At 43.1% G+C, this 16,473-nt stretch overlaps 1 protein-coding gene and 1 pseudogene across 3 annotated transcripts in view; one reads left to right on the forward strand and one right to left on the reverse strand.

Annotated features, from left to right (window-relative positions):
- Window positions 1-16,473, reverse strand: part of ARHGAP12 (Rho GTPase activating protein 12) — a 128,974-nt gene that overhangs the window by 112,196 nt on the left and 305 nt on the right. The window lies entirely within an intron of this gene.
- Window positions 899-1,101, forward strand: LOC126014828 (uncharacterized; annotated as a pseudogene).

The raw sequence follows: 16,473 nt of genomic DNA on the forward strand, positions 1-16,473 counted from the left end.
TTAACTTAAGCTAATATGCATGTATATGGAAATGTAAGAAAATACTAGGCCTGTAATGTTTAAGGAGTTACGTAAGTTTTATGGCTTTGGATTGCCTTGTGTGCTGTTAAGAAATATTATAATGTGTTACAATCTGGGGACTTGAGGGACAAAGTAATTGTACATGGATTCTGTCTTATTTATCTTAATGTTCTTTGGCTGAAATTTCAAAGTTAAGATATCAGCAAGGGGACTTCTGAGAATCATGTTATGGGTGATTGTTCTTCCACTGTAACTTTACCTTGTCCTCTTTCTTTGCATCCTTGTTCTCATAATTAAAAATAAAAATTTAAATTAAAAAAATTGGAATAAGGTTGTATATATAAAATACCATAAATATATTAAATTTTTATATAAATCACAGAATTATACTAGATTTTTAAAATGTAAAATTATATCCCTAAAGACATTTCTCATGTGTATATACATAATCTATGATGTATATTTTCTGGGTGGGGGAATACTACATTCATTGTTGTACCAATAATGTATTAGAAAAACCATAAAACAAATTGATTGTAAATTCCTTGCTAATAAAAAAATAAATAAATAAAATCACCTTTCTCTGACAGGACAGCTTCTATATTTTTCAGCATTCCTTATTCTCACTTACGTGCACTCACTCAATGGAGTCCATCTTCTGTACTCTTAACACTTGAGTTGAGAAAAAAAATGACGATTTTTTTCATCCAACAAGAAGCCATAACTTTATTAGTGATCAATACAGTAAAATTTCCAAACCAAGTTGTAATGACTCTTTAAAAAAAAAAATTAAAACAGGGGCCAGAGAGATAGCATGGAGGTAAGATGTTTGCCTTGCATGCAGAAGGATGGTGGTTTGAATCCTGGCATCCCATATGGTCCCCTGTGCCTGCCAGGAGCAACTTCTGAGCATATAGCCAGGAGTAACCCCTGAGCGCTGCCAGGTGTGACCCAAAAACCAAAAAAAAAAAAAAAAAAAAGAAAAAAAAAAAAAAAAACAAGGAGGTACAGTAAATGCACCCCATATACACCTCAACCCAGGCCCTTTGCCTGGTCTGTATTGTGAATTGGGGGACAAAAAAATAAATAATAAAAACAAAGGTTTCAAAAAAAAAAAAGCTCAGGAAGCTCACCACAAAGAGTGATGAGTTTAGTTAGAGAAATAACTACATTTTGAACTGTCCTAATATTGAGAATGTATGAGGGAAATGTAGAGCCTGTTTAGGGTACAGGCGGGGGTTGGGGGGGGAGGAGGGAGATTTGGGACTTGGGTGATGGGAATGTTGCACTGGTGATGGGTGGTGTTCCTTTTATGACTGAAACCCAAACACAATCATGTATGTAATCAAGGTGTTTAAATAAAAAAAAAAATTAAAAAAAAAAAAAAAAAAAGGAGCCGGAGAGATAGCATGGAGGTAAGGCGTTTGCTTTGCATGCTCAAGGACAGTGGTTTGAATCCCGGCATCCCATATGGTTCCCAGAGCCTGCCAGGAGCAATTTCTGAGCATAGAGCCAGGAGTAATTCCTGAGCGCTGCCGGGTGTGACCCAAAAACCAAAAAAAAAAAAAAAAAAAAAAAGGCTTCATTCAATGATAGCTGGAAATAATCACTATGGACAAGAACTGAGTGCTGAGGCCAGAGCAAATAGCAGAGCATGGAGTTGCATGAGGCCAACCCGGATTCGATTTCCCCGGCATCCCATTGGGTTGAGCCTACCAGAATTAATTTATGAGCACAAAGCTATATATAAAATACCTCTTCTGTAACAATATTGCAAACCACAGTTCCTAAAAGGAAAAAAGGGGGAGGAGGAGAGAGTGTCGCCATAGAAGCAGGAAAGGGAGGCAGAGGGGAAGTGGGGAAGAGGGAAACTGGGGACAATGTGCAATAGTGAAGAGATGGGTGTTGGGCATTGTTAAGACTGAAACTCAGGGGGCCAGAGCAATAGCACAGCAGTAGGGCGTTTGCCTTGCACACGGCTGACCCAGAATGGACCCAGGGTTCGATCCCTGGCATACTATATGGTCCCTCAAGCCAGGAGAGATTTCTGAGAGCATAGCCAGGAGTAACCCCAGGCATGGCCCCAAAAAACAAACCAAAAAGAAAAAAGACTGAAACTCAATCATGAACAAGTTTATAGCTCTGTATCTCAACACTAAAAAATTTCATTTTAATTTTCCAGATGATTGCACTGTTAATTCTCTACATATCATGTCTATTCTATACCTTAACTCCCCACTCCAGTTTCTTCCTCCTCTTCTTCCGTGGAGTCTGTTTTCTTGAATGTTCCCCAACAGCTTCACCTTGAACTTGGAGTTTCTTAGCAGCTGCTACTTCTCTGCTTGCAGAGATAATGTCTTAATAGGAACTTGCTAAAATAATCTCTTGTTTGTTCCTAAAGCCAAGAAGGGAAAATAAAGAACTAATTTTCAACAGCTCACTTAAATTTTAATCTTGCCTTTGAGGCATCTCACTCCTTACTCCAGTAAGGAGGACATCTTGACTTTCCTTCCTTCAGGACACACCCAGGCCTAAGATAAATTCTTGTCAGTCGAAAACAATCCATGAACAAGGAGGGTTGGAGAGACAACACAGCAGGACACTTGGTCTTGCACACAGCACAACCACATTAGGTCCCCCTAGCACTGCCAGGAATGAACCGTAAGCTCAGAAGCAGGAGTAAGGCCTGTACCACTGGGTTTGTCCCAAACCTCACTGCCACCACCACCAAAAAAAAAAGAAAAGGAAGGAAAATTGTGGAATATATACACACAATAGAATACCATGCAGCTCTAAGAGCAAAACCATGCAGTTTGTGCCACATGGATGGAACTACAGGTTATCATGCTGAGTGAAATCACTCTGAAGAGACAGAAACTGAATAATCCCCCTGGTAGGTGAAACATAAAAATACACAGCAAGGTAGCAACAAAAAGCCAAAGGGCACACAAAGGAGGAACTGGTCCACACAACTGAGTTGAGCTAAAGGGTAAGTTTACGAATGGAAAGTAAGGGGGTCAGAGAGATAGCATGGAAGTAGGGTGTTTGCCTTGCATACAGAAGGATGATGGTTTGAATCCTGGCATCCCATATGGTCCCCTGAGCCTGCCAGGAGCGATTTCTGAGCGTAGAGCCAGGAGTAACCCCTGAGCACTGCCGGATGTGACCCAAAAATCAAAAAAAAAAAAAAAAAAAAGAGGGAAGAATGGAAAGTAAGGGCACAAATAGATATAGGTACACCATGTTCACAGCAGTATACTGCACATCAAAAGGAAGCAACAAGGGCCAGAGCAACTGCACAACTGTAAGGCATTTTGCCTTGTGGCTGCCCAGGAAGGACCTGGGTTCGATCCCCTGCATCCCATATGGTCCCTCCCATGCGGTCCCTCCTCAAGACAGGAGCGTTTTCTGAGCACATAGCCTGAGTATCACTGTGTGTGTGGCACCAAAAAAAGGGGGAATGGTGGGGGAACAAGGGGCAGTAAACCCTGTCCAGTGAGGGCAGATAAAACAACTATAGTATGCAACCTTACAAGCACAACCTAAAAATGTGTACATGCCCCACAACTGGAAGCACACCTAAAAGCACATGAGTGAGCGCCGTTGAGACACGTGGCAAGCACTGCCCCACTCAGTTGAGGGATTTCTCGTGAGCAAGCACCACATGTACGTAATCCCCAAGTCATTTCAACAGTATCAACAAAGAGAGAAATAGGGACCACAGAGATAGTACAGAGGTAGAGTAGTTGTCTTGCATGTGTCTGATCCAGGTTCAATCCCTGACATCCCACATGATCACCTGACAGGAGTGATTCCTGAGCTCAGAGCCATAAGTAACCCCTGAGCACCATCAGATTTGGCCCAGAAACAAAAAAAAGAGAAAGGGATAAAAGGGGGAGGGTGAAGCCACACCTGGCAATGCTCAGGAGTTACTCTTGGCAATGATTGGGGGCCATATGAGATGGTGGGGATTGAACCCAGGTTGGCCATGCATCAGGCAAATGCCCAAAATGCTGTACTATCACTCTGGCCCAATGGGGAAAATAATTTTTAAGGACAGTTATTTTAAATGTTATTCCAATTCAATGATTCCTCTGTAGAACAAATTCCTTAAAAGGCCTTCCTCAAAGGCAGATTATCAAAGTTCCAGTAAAAACAAATAGAGGGTGGAGCCCAGAGGGTTGGAGCTAGGGTGTTTGCCTTGTACACACTAACCTAGGACAACTGCGGTTCAATCCCCCAGTGTCCCATATGGTCCCCCAAGTCAGGAGCAATTTCTGAACACATAGCCAGGAGTAACACCTGAGTGTCACCAGGTATAGCCCTCCCAAAAAAAACAAACAACAACAACAACAACAAAAAAAAAAAGAACAAATGGGGGTGGGACGCAGAGTGATAGCACAGCAGTAGGTAGGGTATTTGTTTTGCACTAGGCCTACCAGATTCAATCCAGTGCATCCCATATGGTCCCTCGAGCCTGCCAGGATTTGAGTGCAGAGCCAGGAGTAACCAATGAGTGCCACCGGGTATGGCCAAAAAATAAAATAAAATAAAAGAACAGGGGCTGGAAAAAAAACACAGGAGTTGGGGGTACTTGCCTGATATACATACAGCCAGCCCCAGCTGGATGGTCCCCTCAACAGTGGGGTGTAGTCCCAGAGAAACACCAAAGAAACAGATCACCTAAATATAAATATTTCAATATATTGAATCAGTCTCTAAAAATCTTGCCCCAGAAGCCAAAGAGGCAGTATAGAAGTTAATGCATGTGCTTTTGCTGATAGTCAAACACAGTTCAATTCCCAGCCCCACATACGCCCCCACCCCAAACACGACCAGGAGTGGTCCCTGAACAGTGAGCCAATATAGTCAGCCCTCAGCACCACTAGGTGTGGCTCAAAACAAAAACAAATAAAAAATCTTTCCATGGGCTGGAGAGATAGCACAGCGGGCGTTTGCCTTACAAGCAGCCAATCCAGCACCTAAGGTGGTTGGTTCGAATCCCAGTGTCCCATATATGCCAGAAGCTATTTCTGAGCAGATAGCCCTGAGCACCGCCGGGTGTGGCCCAAAAAACAAAACAAAAAAAAATCTTTCCACAAAACATCTGGCTCAAAGGATGGAGTGACAGCACAGCCAGTGTGAGGGCATTTGCCTTGCATGGATCCAGGTTCAATCCAAAACATCCCATATGATACCCTGAATCTGCCAGAAGTGATTTCTGAGTGCAGAGCCAGGAGTAGTTCCTGAGTGATATTGGGTGTGGCCCAAAACAAACAAACAAAAATCTGTCTCCAATTGTTTCACTGGTAACTCTTACCCGAATACGGGATCAATTTTACACAAACCTTTTTTTTTTTTTTTTTTTTTTTTTTTGGTTTTTGGGGTTATACCCAGCAGCGCTCAAGGGGATCCTCCTGGCTCTATGCTCAGAAATCGCTCCTGGCAGGCTCGGGGACAATATGGGATGCCAGGAGTCTTTCTGCATGCAAGGCAAATGCCTTACCTCCATGCTATCTCTCCAGCCCCTTCACAAACCTTTTTTGTGTGTGTGCAGCACAAAAAACTGGAACATATTTTTTTTGCATGCTGGATCCCCAGATTCAATCTCAACATCGCATAGTCCATCTGAGACAACCCGTGGCCCCAGCACTGTGCCAGAAGTAGCCAGATGAGACCAGGTGAGACCCAAAACTAGAAAGAAAAAAAGGCAAGAAAACCCCTTATTCATCCCACATAACTCAAATTTCTATCTCAAAACTATTATTTTTAATCTTTTATAAACAAAGGACTTTTTTTTTTTTTTTTGGTTTTTCGGGCCACACTCGTTTGATGCTCAGGGGTTACTCCTGGCTAAGCACTCAGAAACTGCCCCTGGCTTGGGGGGACCATATGGGACTCCGGGGGATCGAACCGCAGTCCTGATCCTTGGCTAGCGCTTGCAAGGCAGACACCTTACCTCTAGGGCCAAAGGACTTTTATTATGACTATATGAAGAATCGTACTGTCAATAAGACAATCCAATCAAAAGTGAGCAAGTCACTTAACTGAAGATACAGTTGTAAATAAAAACATAAAAAAAGATGCCTTAGCCAGAATGCCTCGCTTAGTCATTCAAGCACTACAATTAAAACTACACAAAAATAACACTATACATCTACTAGGAATGGCTAAAAATATTTTTCACTAACCATACTATTCAAGAAAGCAAAACTCTAACACAATTCTAGAGAGTAAAATAGCCACTTTGATAAAAAAAAAAATCTGGCAGGTTCTTAGTTTTTAATATGTACATCTACTATATGACTCAGTGTCTATTCTTAGATATTTATACAAAGAAAATAAACGCATATATTCTCACCAAAAAAAAACCCAGAAACTTTATTTTTTGATAGTCACAACTAGCAATTGCCCAACTGTTTACCAAAAGATGAATGGATAAACCCATTGTAATATATCTATGCAATGAGATATCATTCTGCAATAAAGAGGAGCAAATGTCATACACAAGAACTCAATGAATGAATGAATGCCAAAAACCATCTTGCAAAATGAAAAAAATTTCAAGGCAAGCGTACTATAAAAAATTCAAGAATATGAAAAGCAGGAGCCGGAGAGATAGCATGGAGGCAAGGCGTTTGCCTTTCATGCAGGAGGTCATCGGTTCAAATCCCGGCGTCCCATGTACTCCCCCGTGCCTGCCAGGAGCAACTTCTGAGCGTGGAGCCAGGAATAACCCCTGAGCACTGCCGGGTGTGACCCAAAAACCACCAAAAAAAAAAAGAATATGATAAGCAGTGGAAAATAAGCGGAGAATGCTGATCAATAGTTACCAGAGAACAAATGCAATCAATGGCAAAGCACCCAAGAAAATGAGGGAAGAAGGAAATGGCTATGTTCATTATTTTGATAATGGCAATGATTTTACTGATATATACCGGTACATGTCAAAACTCATTCAACTGCAAATGTAAAACGTACCATCTATCATACAGCAACTCTACTCAATAAAGCTGTTCAATAAGACCCTAGTAACAAATTTTAGGCCACCAGCGATCACTACTCTGCTGTTAGAATGGCTATATACATGTGCGCATATTTATACACAAGTGTATATGAGGTATTTCGTAAGATAAGCATACAAGCAACTGGAATTCTCATTCATTAGTTGTGGGAATGCAGAATAGCATGGCCACTTTAGAAAACATTCCAGCAGCTTCTAATCAAGTTAAATACACATTTTCCATAAAATCTATTAATCCTCTTCACTCAATTATTTCTCAAGAGATATGAAAACATAAGTTCATGCAAAGACCTTCCACGAACATCCAAATCCCTTTCATTCGTTATAGTCAGAAACTGGAAACAATCCAAAGGCCTATTGACTGGTGACAGCCTAAATGAATTGCGGTACATCATCTGTAAGACCAGAAACAATACAGGGCACAAAAGACCCTTGTGAGAATGATAAGAAATGAGGGAAAGCACTTGGGGAACTATGAAAACAAGATCTTCAAATTAATCTCTATTTATTCAATGAAGCAAAGTTGTGATAGACAATTTCTAACAAAGCACGAAGAATGTGACCTATGCCTGGCAATTTCACTTTGAGCACTTCTGAGATTGCTCCATGTTGCTTACAGATTTGTAGTTGACTACTTTTTCTGGTTGTGCGTAAGTAGATTTTGTGGTTGTTCACTCAAGAAACATGATTTCATTTTGTTTTTGTTTTTGGGTCACACCTGGCAGTGCTTAGGTCTACTCCTGGCTCAGTGCTCAAAAATCGCTCCTGGCAGGCTTGGGGGACCCTATGGGATGCAAGGAATCAAACCCCGGTCAACCTCCTGGGTGGGCAGCATACAGGGCAAATGCCCTACTGCTGTGCTCTCTCCAGCCAAGGAACATGATTACCAATAATGTGCAGAAAACCACAGGTAATTTCCAACAGACAATTAGCATTCTCACTCTAACACATATGCTGGGAGCAGGAGGAGCTCAATGGGCTTAGTACAAACTGCGTGCAGAATGCCTGGGTTAATAATGGTTACTCTGAAAGAAGATCTGTGAAGGTTCTGTGGTTATTCTAGTGACTTTGGGGTACTTGGGGGTATATAGGTAGGTATTAGTTGAGTTAAGTTGCTTTGTCAGTGCCCAAGGCTATCACAATTTATTGTATTTCATTGCATAAATACACCAAACATTTGATTTGTTTTCACCATTTTTGTTTGTTTCTGGACCACATCGTGCTGAGGTTGTTTCCAAGTATTGCTCAGAGGACCAAACTTGGGGCTCCTGCATGAGAAGCACATGTTGAACCACATAAGTCATGTGTCAGGCTATTTCTGCTTTTCCACTGGTGTGAACCACATTGCTGTGAATAGGATGTAAATGTATGTTTGAGCTCTGCTTTCCACTCTTGGCTTTATGTCCAGAGAGAGAACTGCCAGATCACTTTATTCATAATGTTTTGAAAAATATCTCCATACTGTTTTACCCCCCCCTTACCTGCCCCATTTTACACTCCTACCATCAACGTATCAAAAATTCAGATTCAGAGGCCAGAGAGAGAACACAGCGGTAGGACGTTTGCCTTGCATGCAGCCTAACTGCAGATAGAATCCTGGCATCCCATATTATATCAGGTCCCCTGAGCCTGCCAGGAGCGATTTCTGAGTGCAGAGCCAGGATTAACTCCTGAACATTGCCAGATGTGACCCAAAAACCAAAATAATAATAATAATAATAATAATAATAATAATAATAAAATGAAAAGAAAGAAAATTTCAGATTCAAAGCCAGACAGTAAGCTGAACTGTGAGATCCCAAAACCAAAACCAGGGTTAGAGAGATAGCACCAAGGTAGGGAGTTTGCCTTGCATGCCGCTGTTCTGGGATGGACCTACCTGAGATTCCCAGCACCCCATATGGTCCCCTGAGCCTGCCAGGAGGGATTTCTGAGCCCAGAGCTAGGAGTAACCCCTGAAGGCCACCGGATGTGGCCCAAAAAGCCAAAAACAAACAAACCAAAAAACAAAAACGAAACAAAACACTGGGGGAAAATGTATTCCAAAATTTACTTTGGTGAAGAGCACAAGGTCAAAGAGCATGAGGGAGGGTTTGTAAAAGTAATGGGAGGGAAAGAGTACCTAGAACTCAGTGGCAGAGGCCAGAAATTTAAATCAAGAATTTGACAGACTGCTTCTCAGACCTCAGAACTTGCCCTACCTACAGAACAAAGAAGCAAATACAAATCTCAAAAGATCCTTGAGAGAATAAGGAAAAACTGCTTTGCAAATTACAAGGCTGCATACAGAAGAATATCCACACTAATCACAGCTTACTCAAAAAAGAAGCAAAATGTGAGAAGAGAAAAATACAAACTGACCACCCAGAAAATTAGCTCCGCCCTGTACTGGGGAAATAGCCAAAAGGTTAGCGGGCATGGCCTCATGTAGGAGGCAGGGTTCAAGCCACAGCACATGTCTCCCCAGAACCGACAAGTACTGTGGGAACTGCATACTCACTACAAAGTGGAGATCAGCCCCTGAGCATCATCCAAATAAAACAATTACATCCTCCTCATTTTTTGCCTCTTGCTAGCGGTATGACTTAAGGCAAGTCATTTACCCTCTCTGAATCTTAGGGGATTTATTTATTTATTTATTTATTTATTTATTTATTTGAAATGGAACTCACTAACATATAATGAGGAAAGCAAAAGCACCTGGCATGATGCAAGGCACACAAATTGCTTTTTATATTTTAGCTATTCTTTTTTTTGGGGGGGGGAGGGGTCTATACCCGGTGGTGCTAAGGGTTTACACCTGGCTCTACGCTCAGAAATCACTCCTGGCAGGCTCAGGGGACTATATGGGATGCCAAAATTCGAACCACTGTCCTTCTGCATACAAGGCAAATGCCTTACCTCCATGCTATCTCTCCAGTCTCATTTTAGCTATTCCTTATTTATTTATTTATTTATTTTTGATTTTGGGGTCAAACCCGGCAGTGCTCAGGGGTTATTCCTGGCTCTATGCTCAGAAATTGATCCTGACAGGCTCAGGGGACCATATGGGGTGCCAGGATTCAAACCACCGACCTTCTGCAAGCAAGGCAAACGCTTTTACCTCCATGCTATCTCTCCGGCTATTTTAGCTATTCTTACAAAAAATTTTGTAGCTCTTCTTACAGAAACACTATTATTATTATTATTATTATTATTATTATTACTATTATCATCAAAAATGCACCAAATCTGATACTAACTGCCATTCTGCCTAATTCACCCAGGACTAGAACTCCAAGAGAAAGTTCTAGACCACTACTTCTCAAACTTTTTTTTTTATTGTAAGAATTTATTCAAGAGACAAAATTGATTAACATATTGAGGTGAACTAACAACATAATATAGTAACATAACATGTAATATAATTAATATAATACATGTAAGTCAAAGAACATTTCTGATTAAAACACAATTTTTTGATCATAATGGCTTACATTATTAGAGGCATTTTTAATTTATTTTTTTTCTACAAATCTTGCACAGTGATATTTAAGGTACACAGTGATAATATACTTCTCAAACTTTTTGTTTGTTTGTTTGTTTTTTGTTTTTGGGCCACACCCAGCGGTGCTCGGGGGTTACTCCTGGCTGTCTGCTCAGAAAAAGCTCCTGGCAGGCACGGGGGACCATATGGGACACCGGGATTCAAACCAACCACCTTTGGTCCTGGATCGGCTGCTTGCAAGGCAAACGCCACTGTGCTCTCTCTCCGGGCTCATACTTCTCAAACTTTTAAGGGAGAAATAAAATCACTTAGCCAGCTATCTTTTAGGGAGAAAAAAGTCACTTTAGACAAATATTTTGCAAAGATAATTATTGCACTTCCACAGGCTGTGTGGTGTGCATTGTTTCCCCTAGCATCAACATCTTATATTGAACACTTGTCATGTTCACTGAAATAAAACTGATACAGAGTGTGTCCATACTTGAATCAGACTGCCCTATTTTCACCTCTCTCCCTTTTTCAGTTTCTGAGAATGGAAACTAGAGTCTTGCACATCTAGGCACACAGTCCCTTCCTCCCTTACAGAACTTGAATATTCTAATATTATTCTAATAAGTAGATGAAATGGGGTCCCCAAACAAACTTTTTTTTTGGTGTTTGGTTTTTGGGTCACACCTGGCAGTACTCAGGGGTTACTCCTGGCTCCATGCTCAGAAATCGTTCCTGGCAGGCTTGGAGACCATATGGGATGCCAGGATTCAAACCACTGTCCTTGTGCATGCAAAGCAAATGTCTTACCTCCATGCTATCTCTCCGGCCCCTAAACAGACACTTTTAATATATTCCCAAAGGGTTTCTTTTTTGGTTTGTGGGCCACACTCGGTGACACTCAGGGGTATACTCCTGGCTTGGGGGACCATATGGGATGCCGGGGGATCAAACCTCAGTCCGTCCTAGGCTAGGGCGTGCAAGACAGATGTCTTACGCCCTGAGCTACCGCTCTGGCCCCTATTCCCAAAGGTTTTAGATCTGAAAACACACTTGAAAAAGCACCAAGATCAGAGGACTAGCAAGATTACGAGTTGGAGCAAACACTTTGCAAACTGGAGGCCCAGGTTCAATTCCAGGCTCCATCCCCTAAGGACACTGGGAGTAAACCCCCAAGCAGAGATGGAAATAGCTCCTCATACCACCAGGTGTGACCCCATCCCATCCTCTGAAAAAGAAAGCATAGATCTAAGAGCCAGGGGTGTCACTCAGTGATAGAATGTATGCCTCACAAGTATATAGGCCTAGGTTTGATTTGCAACTACCACCATCTATACCCTCGATTCTAAAGACATGACGTTCAACATACTAACCAAAGAATGTTACTGAGCATCTGAAATATGGCTAATTGAAATTAGGATGTCCTATATGTAAAAAAACTAACATAATTTCAAAGATTCTAGAAACAGAAAAATGCAAGGTGCCTCATTAATAATTTCTCAGGGGTCAGAGAGATACTAGAGTGGTAAGGCTTTTGCCTTGCATGTGGCTATTCTGGGTTCAATCCTTAACACCACATAAAAGTCCCTTGTATCACCTGGAGTTACCCCCAAGCACAGATCCAAGAGTAATGCCAAACTGAAGAGGTAGTACATTGGGTAGGGCCTTGACCCTGCATTCCCACTGGTCCCCTGGTCTAAAAGGGGTGATCTGTGAGCACAGGGCCAGGAGTAAGCCCGGAGCAAAACTGGGTGTGGTCTAAAAGCAAAAAGAAAAAATGAAAATAGGGTAATCTCTGAACACTTCCAGGTATAGCTGCAAAAAAAATAAATAAAAAAAATAAAAAAATTAAAAAAAATATATATATATATATATTACTCGGGAGCAGGAAATGGCTCAAGAGGTAGAAGGCATTCCTAAAATGTTCAAGACCCTGGCCTAACTCTGACTACTGGCACATTTGCTTCTCATGCTTCCCCCATGACTCCCGCACTACAGCCTGGAGTGTCCCAAGTGGTTGCTCAAAGCACAAGGTTTGGTCCTGATGTCCACGCTACCACCCCCAAAATCATGGAGTTAGAGCACCAACTGCTCAGGTCTGTGTGCAGGGTTCCCAACACCCCACCACTACCACCAGATGTGGCCCTTATAAAAAATAATTTAGGGTGGGGCCGGAGAGCTAGTACAGTGGGTAGGGCACTTGCCTTACACATAGTAAGCTAGATCCAACCTCAGCATCCCAGATGGTCCTTCAAACACTACCAGGAGTGATTCCTGAATGTAGAGCAAGGAGTGACTCCAGAATTCTGCCAGGTTAGGCCCATAAAACAAAATTAAAATAATTTAGGACCAGAGACAGGTGCCTGCCTTACATGTGGCTGACCCCAGTTCAAATCTCTGCACCACATGGTTCCCCTCAGGCACCACAGCTGTGGCTCAACTCCTGATAAGAATATTTTTAATTAATGGGCCACTGAGATAGCTCAAAGGGTTGTATTGCATGTCTTGCATGAGCAAGGACCCAAGTGATATACCTGGCACTCATGGCACCTAAAATAGCCACACTTGGCTCTGGTGACCCCAGTATCCCTGGATCAGAAGCCCTGTATCCCCAAAGAGTGTCCCCCAGGTCCCAATTACTACTGGGAGGTCCCCATACTGAATGATTTCATATTGGTTACTTGATAAAACTATACAGTACATTTTATTTCCTTCCCTTGGGTTTTCAACTTATCAGGTGAGTACTAAAATCCTGGAAATAAACAGGTGACTGTTGTGTTTCTAATACACAACTGTGGTCTAAGCAGAAGAACAGCACTGGCATCACCTGGGAGCTTGTTAACAGCTCAGGGGTTCAAAGGCATCCTGGAGTTTGAGAGGCACCTGCTCTTCAACAGGGGAGGGGAGGCGTGCTTAGAAACAGCAGCCTTTGGCAGTTCAGTTCAGGGAAAATGCTAAACGACTGCAAGCTGCAACTGCAATGTGTGAAATCAATAAAAAGGAAAATGGCTGAACCACAGCAAAGCTGTCCACAAGGAGGATGTGGCCCAGTTAGACCAGTTAACAACTGAAGAAAAGCAAAACCACAGAGAAGTGGCTCAACGGCTTCCTCAAAAGACGTTGATTTGGGAAGCGTGATTTGAAGCACAGGGCTAGCTGCGAGCCTGAACCTTTCCCATCCAACTCATATTCTTCAAACCCCTACCTATCCACAACTCAAAGTATGAATATAGAAGACATTTATTTATTTATTATGAAACTGCCTGTTCCAGGGTCAGAGAGATGGTAGAGGGTAAAGGCCTTGCATGTGGCCAATCCTTTTGCATCACATTTGGTTTCCCCTGCCCCAGCAAAAGCAGCAGTGGGTCCTGAATGAACACTGACTGGTGTGGCCCAAACACCACCTACAGAAAAGGAAAAAAAAAGTGACTGTCGGGGCCAGAGAGATAGCACGTTTGCCTTGCATGCACAAGAATGATGGTTCGAATCCCAGCATCCCATATGGTCCCCTGAGCCTGCCAGGGGCGATTTCTGAGCATAGAGCCAGGAGTAACCCCTGAGCACTGCTGGGTGTGACCCCCCCCAAAAAAATTTTTAAAAAAAAAGTGACCGTCCATTGCAGTTTCACCTATTTTCTCCTAGTACCTGTTTTTTCTCAGATTAATAAATTAGCAAATCCATTTAATAATTTTACACATCCCCATATGCACCACTTTTATTACTCCTCACAGTCTCAGAAAGGTCAAGTGCATAACATAAATTTGTGAAGCCCAGGGGCCGGCAAGGTGGCGCTAGGGATAAGGTGTTTGCTTTGCAAGCACTAGCCAAGGAAAGGACCGAGGTTCGATCCCCCAGCGTCCCATATGGTCCCCCCAAGCCAGGGGCAATTTCTGAGCGCTTAGCCAGGAGTAACCCCTGAGCATCAAACGGGTGTGGCCCGAAAAACCAAAAAAAAAAAAAAAAAAAAAATTGTGAAGCCCAGGTCAGAGAAAATATAGAAAGGTTAATAAGGCACTTGTGTGTAGTGGACACCAATTTCATGTTGGACAGCCAGGGCTACCAGGAGTAAAATGCTTACCCAAATAGTGAAAACAAAATTAGATTTGTAAAGTCTATTTGCTATCGCCAGTTTTTAACAAGGCTTGAATTCAACTAATTGAATTGAGACTTCCTAACTAATGTAAAAGCCAAATAACTAAACAATACTGTTTTTCTACTGCATTACACATTTTCATTATACTCCGTAATTGGTGTACTAAGTTACAAAATATAAAGGCACAAAAAACAGCGACTGGTGACCAAAACTATTCAGATGACGTAATAGAAAGAAGTGTGGCATTCACAAAGTCTCCAAATTCTATATGTTGATAAGACGGAACAGAAACCATATACTGAGGCATACACACCTATTGACAGTCCACTATTTAATTTTCTTATCCACGATGAGAAACACCTCCGGAGCCTAAGAACAAGAAACCACCAGCCACACAGATATGCCCTGCTTGGATCCTTGGCTCAGAGTCAAGTCTTCTGAGCCTTCTCCGAGTCCAAATCTCTTGCTCTAAAAACGTTCCTAATAATGAGCCGGAATGATAGTACAGCGGGGTCTTGCTACCAGCTGACTTGAGTTCCATTCCCCAGCATTACCGAATGGTCCCCAAAACACAGCCAGGCGTGATTCCTGAGTGTTGAGCCAGCAGTAACCCCTGAGCATCACAGGGTGTGGCCCCCAAACAAAACAAATAAAAATAAAATGTTCTCAAGACATTTTTGAAAACAGAGAAAAAAAGACTCACACCAGCAGCCAATGTGGGAGTTTCTGGGAGGTGACCCAACATGGAGAGCAGGTAAGGGGCAGGGGATCAACAAACAACAAACACCCTCAGGGTCACTGAGGGCCAAGTCTTATGCAAGAGGCGTGGCTTGGGCCCAGAGCCTTTCAAGCCACATTTCCTTAAGACCCTTCTTCCAAGGCCTCCTCCCCTTTAGGGCAAAATCTAAAGCAGAAAACGAATGTTGCTTTCCCTCGTCTTAGCAATAAGTGCACAGTCAATAAAAGCCCAGCTTCTCTATGTCATTAACGATCGGGCAGTCCAGTGCCCAGGGAGAGGGCGAAAAGCCTTTACCTGGAACACACACTTTCATTTAAGTTTCAGTCCAGGGGCCGGAGGAGGTTGGTTCGAATCCCAGCATCCCATCTGGTCCCCTGTGCCTGCCAGGGGTAATTTCTAAGCACAGAGCCAGAAGTAACCCCTGAGCACCACCGGGTGTGACCTAAGACCCCCCAAAAATCAAACAAGTTTCAGCCCAAAGCAGTTTGCAGGAGCCAGTGCAAATGCATTTCAAGTAGCAGCTGCTGGGGGTGGAGGGGTGGAGCCTGCACCCGCCTGGAAAAGCCAAAGCCGAAGCTTTTCGTGTCTAAAGATTACGCTGAGGCCAGATCTTCTTAGGGTCTGCGGTGACTCGACACCACCCCCCCTTTGAGACCAGTCATTCGTGGAAGCAGGGCAACTCCCCCGGAGACAGGAGTGGGGAGGCAGGCACGCTTGCTTGCAAAAAAAGGTTTGTTGATTTTTTTTTTTTAACTCAAGGACTTTAAGGAGAAGCAGCACTGGGGGAGTAACGAGCGTGCATTCTGCAGGGGCGGGGCCCCTCTACTGATTGCAAGGATCAAAGTGGCCACTTTTGGGGGTGCTGAGCTGGAATTGGGGGGTTCAGGTGAGCTGCTCCGGGTCGCACACTTGTGCTACGGGAAAAGGGGGCTAGGAATGCGCCACCCCAAGTCGGGCTTTAGATTACACACTTGCACGCACACATACAAACACACACACACACACACACACACACTCGGGCACCCCAACACCCCGCTTCCTGGGGGCGGGGCGGGCAGGCAGTGCCCGCGCACAGGAAGAAGTCAGCGAGCCCGGGGAGGTAGGAGGGGGGGAGGTCAGAC

The sequence above is a fragment of the Suncus etruscus genome, chromosome 7 (assembly GCF_024139225.1).
Source record: "Suncus etruscus isolate mSunEtr1 chromosome 7, mSunEtr1.pri.cur, whole genome shotgun sequence".
In the NCBI taxonomy this organism is placed as follows: Eukaryota; Metazoa; Chordata; class Mammalia; order Eulipotyphla; family Soricidae; genus Suncus; species Suncus etruscus.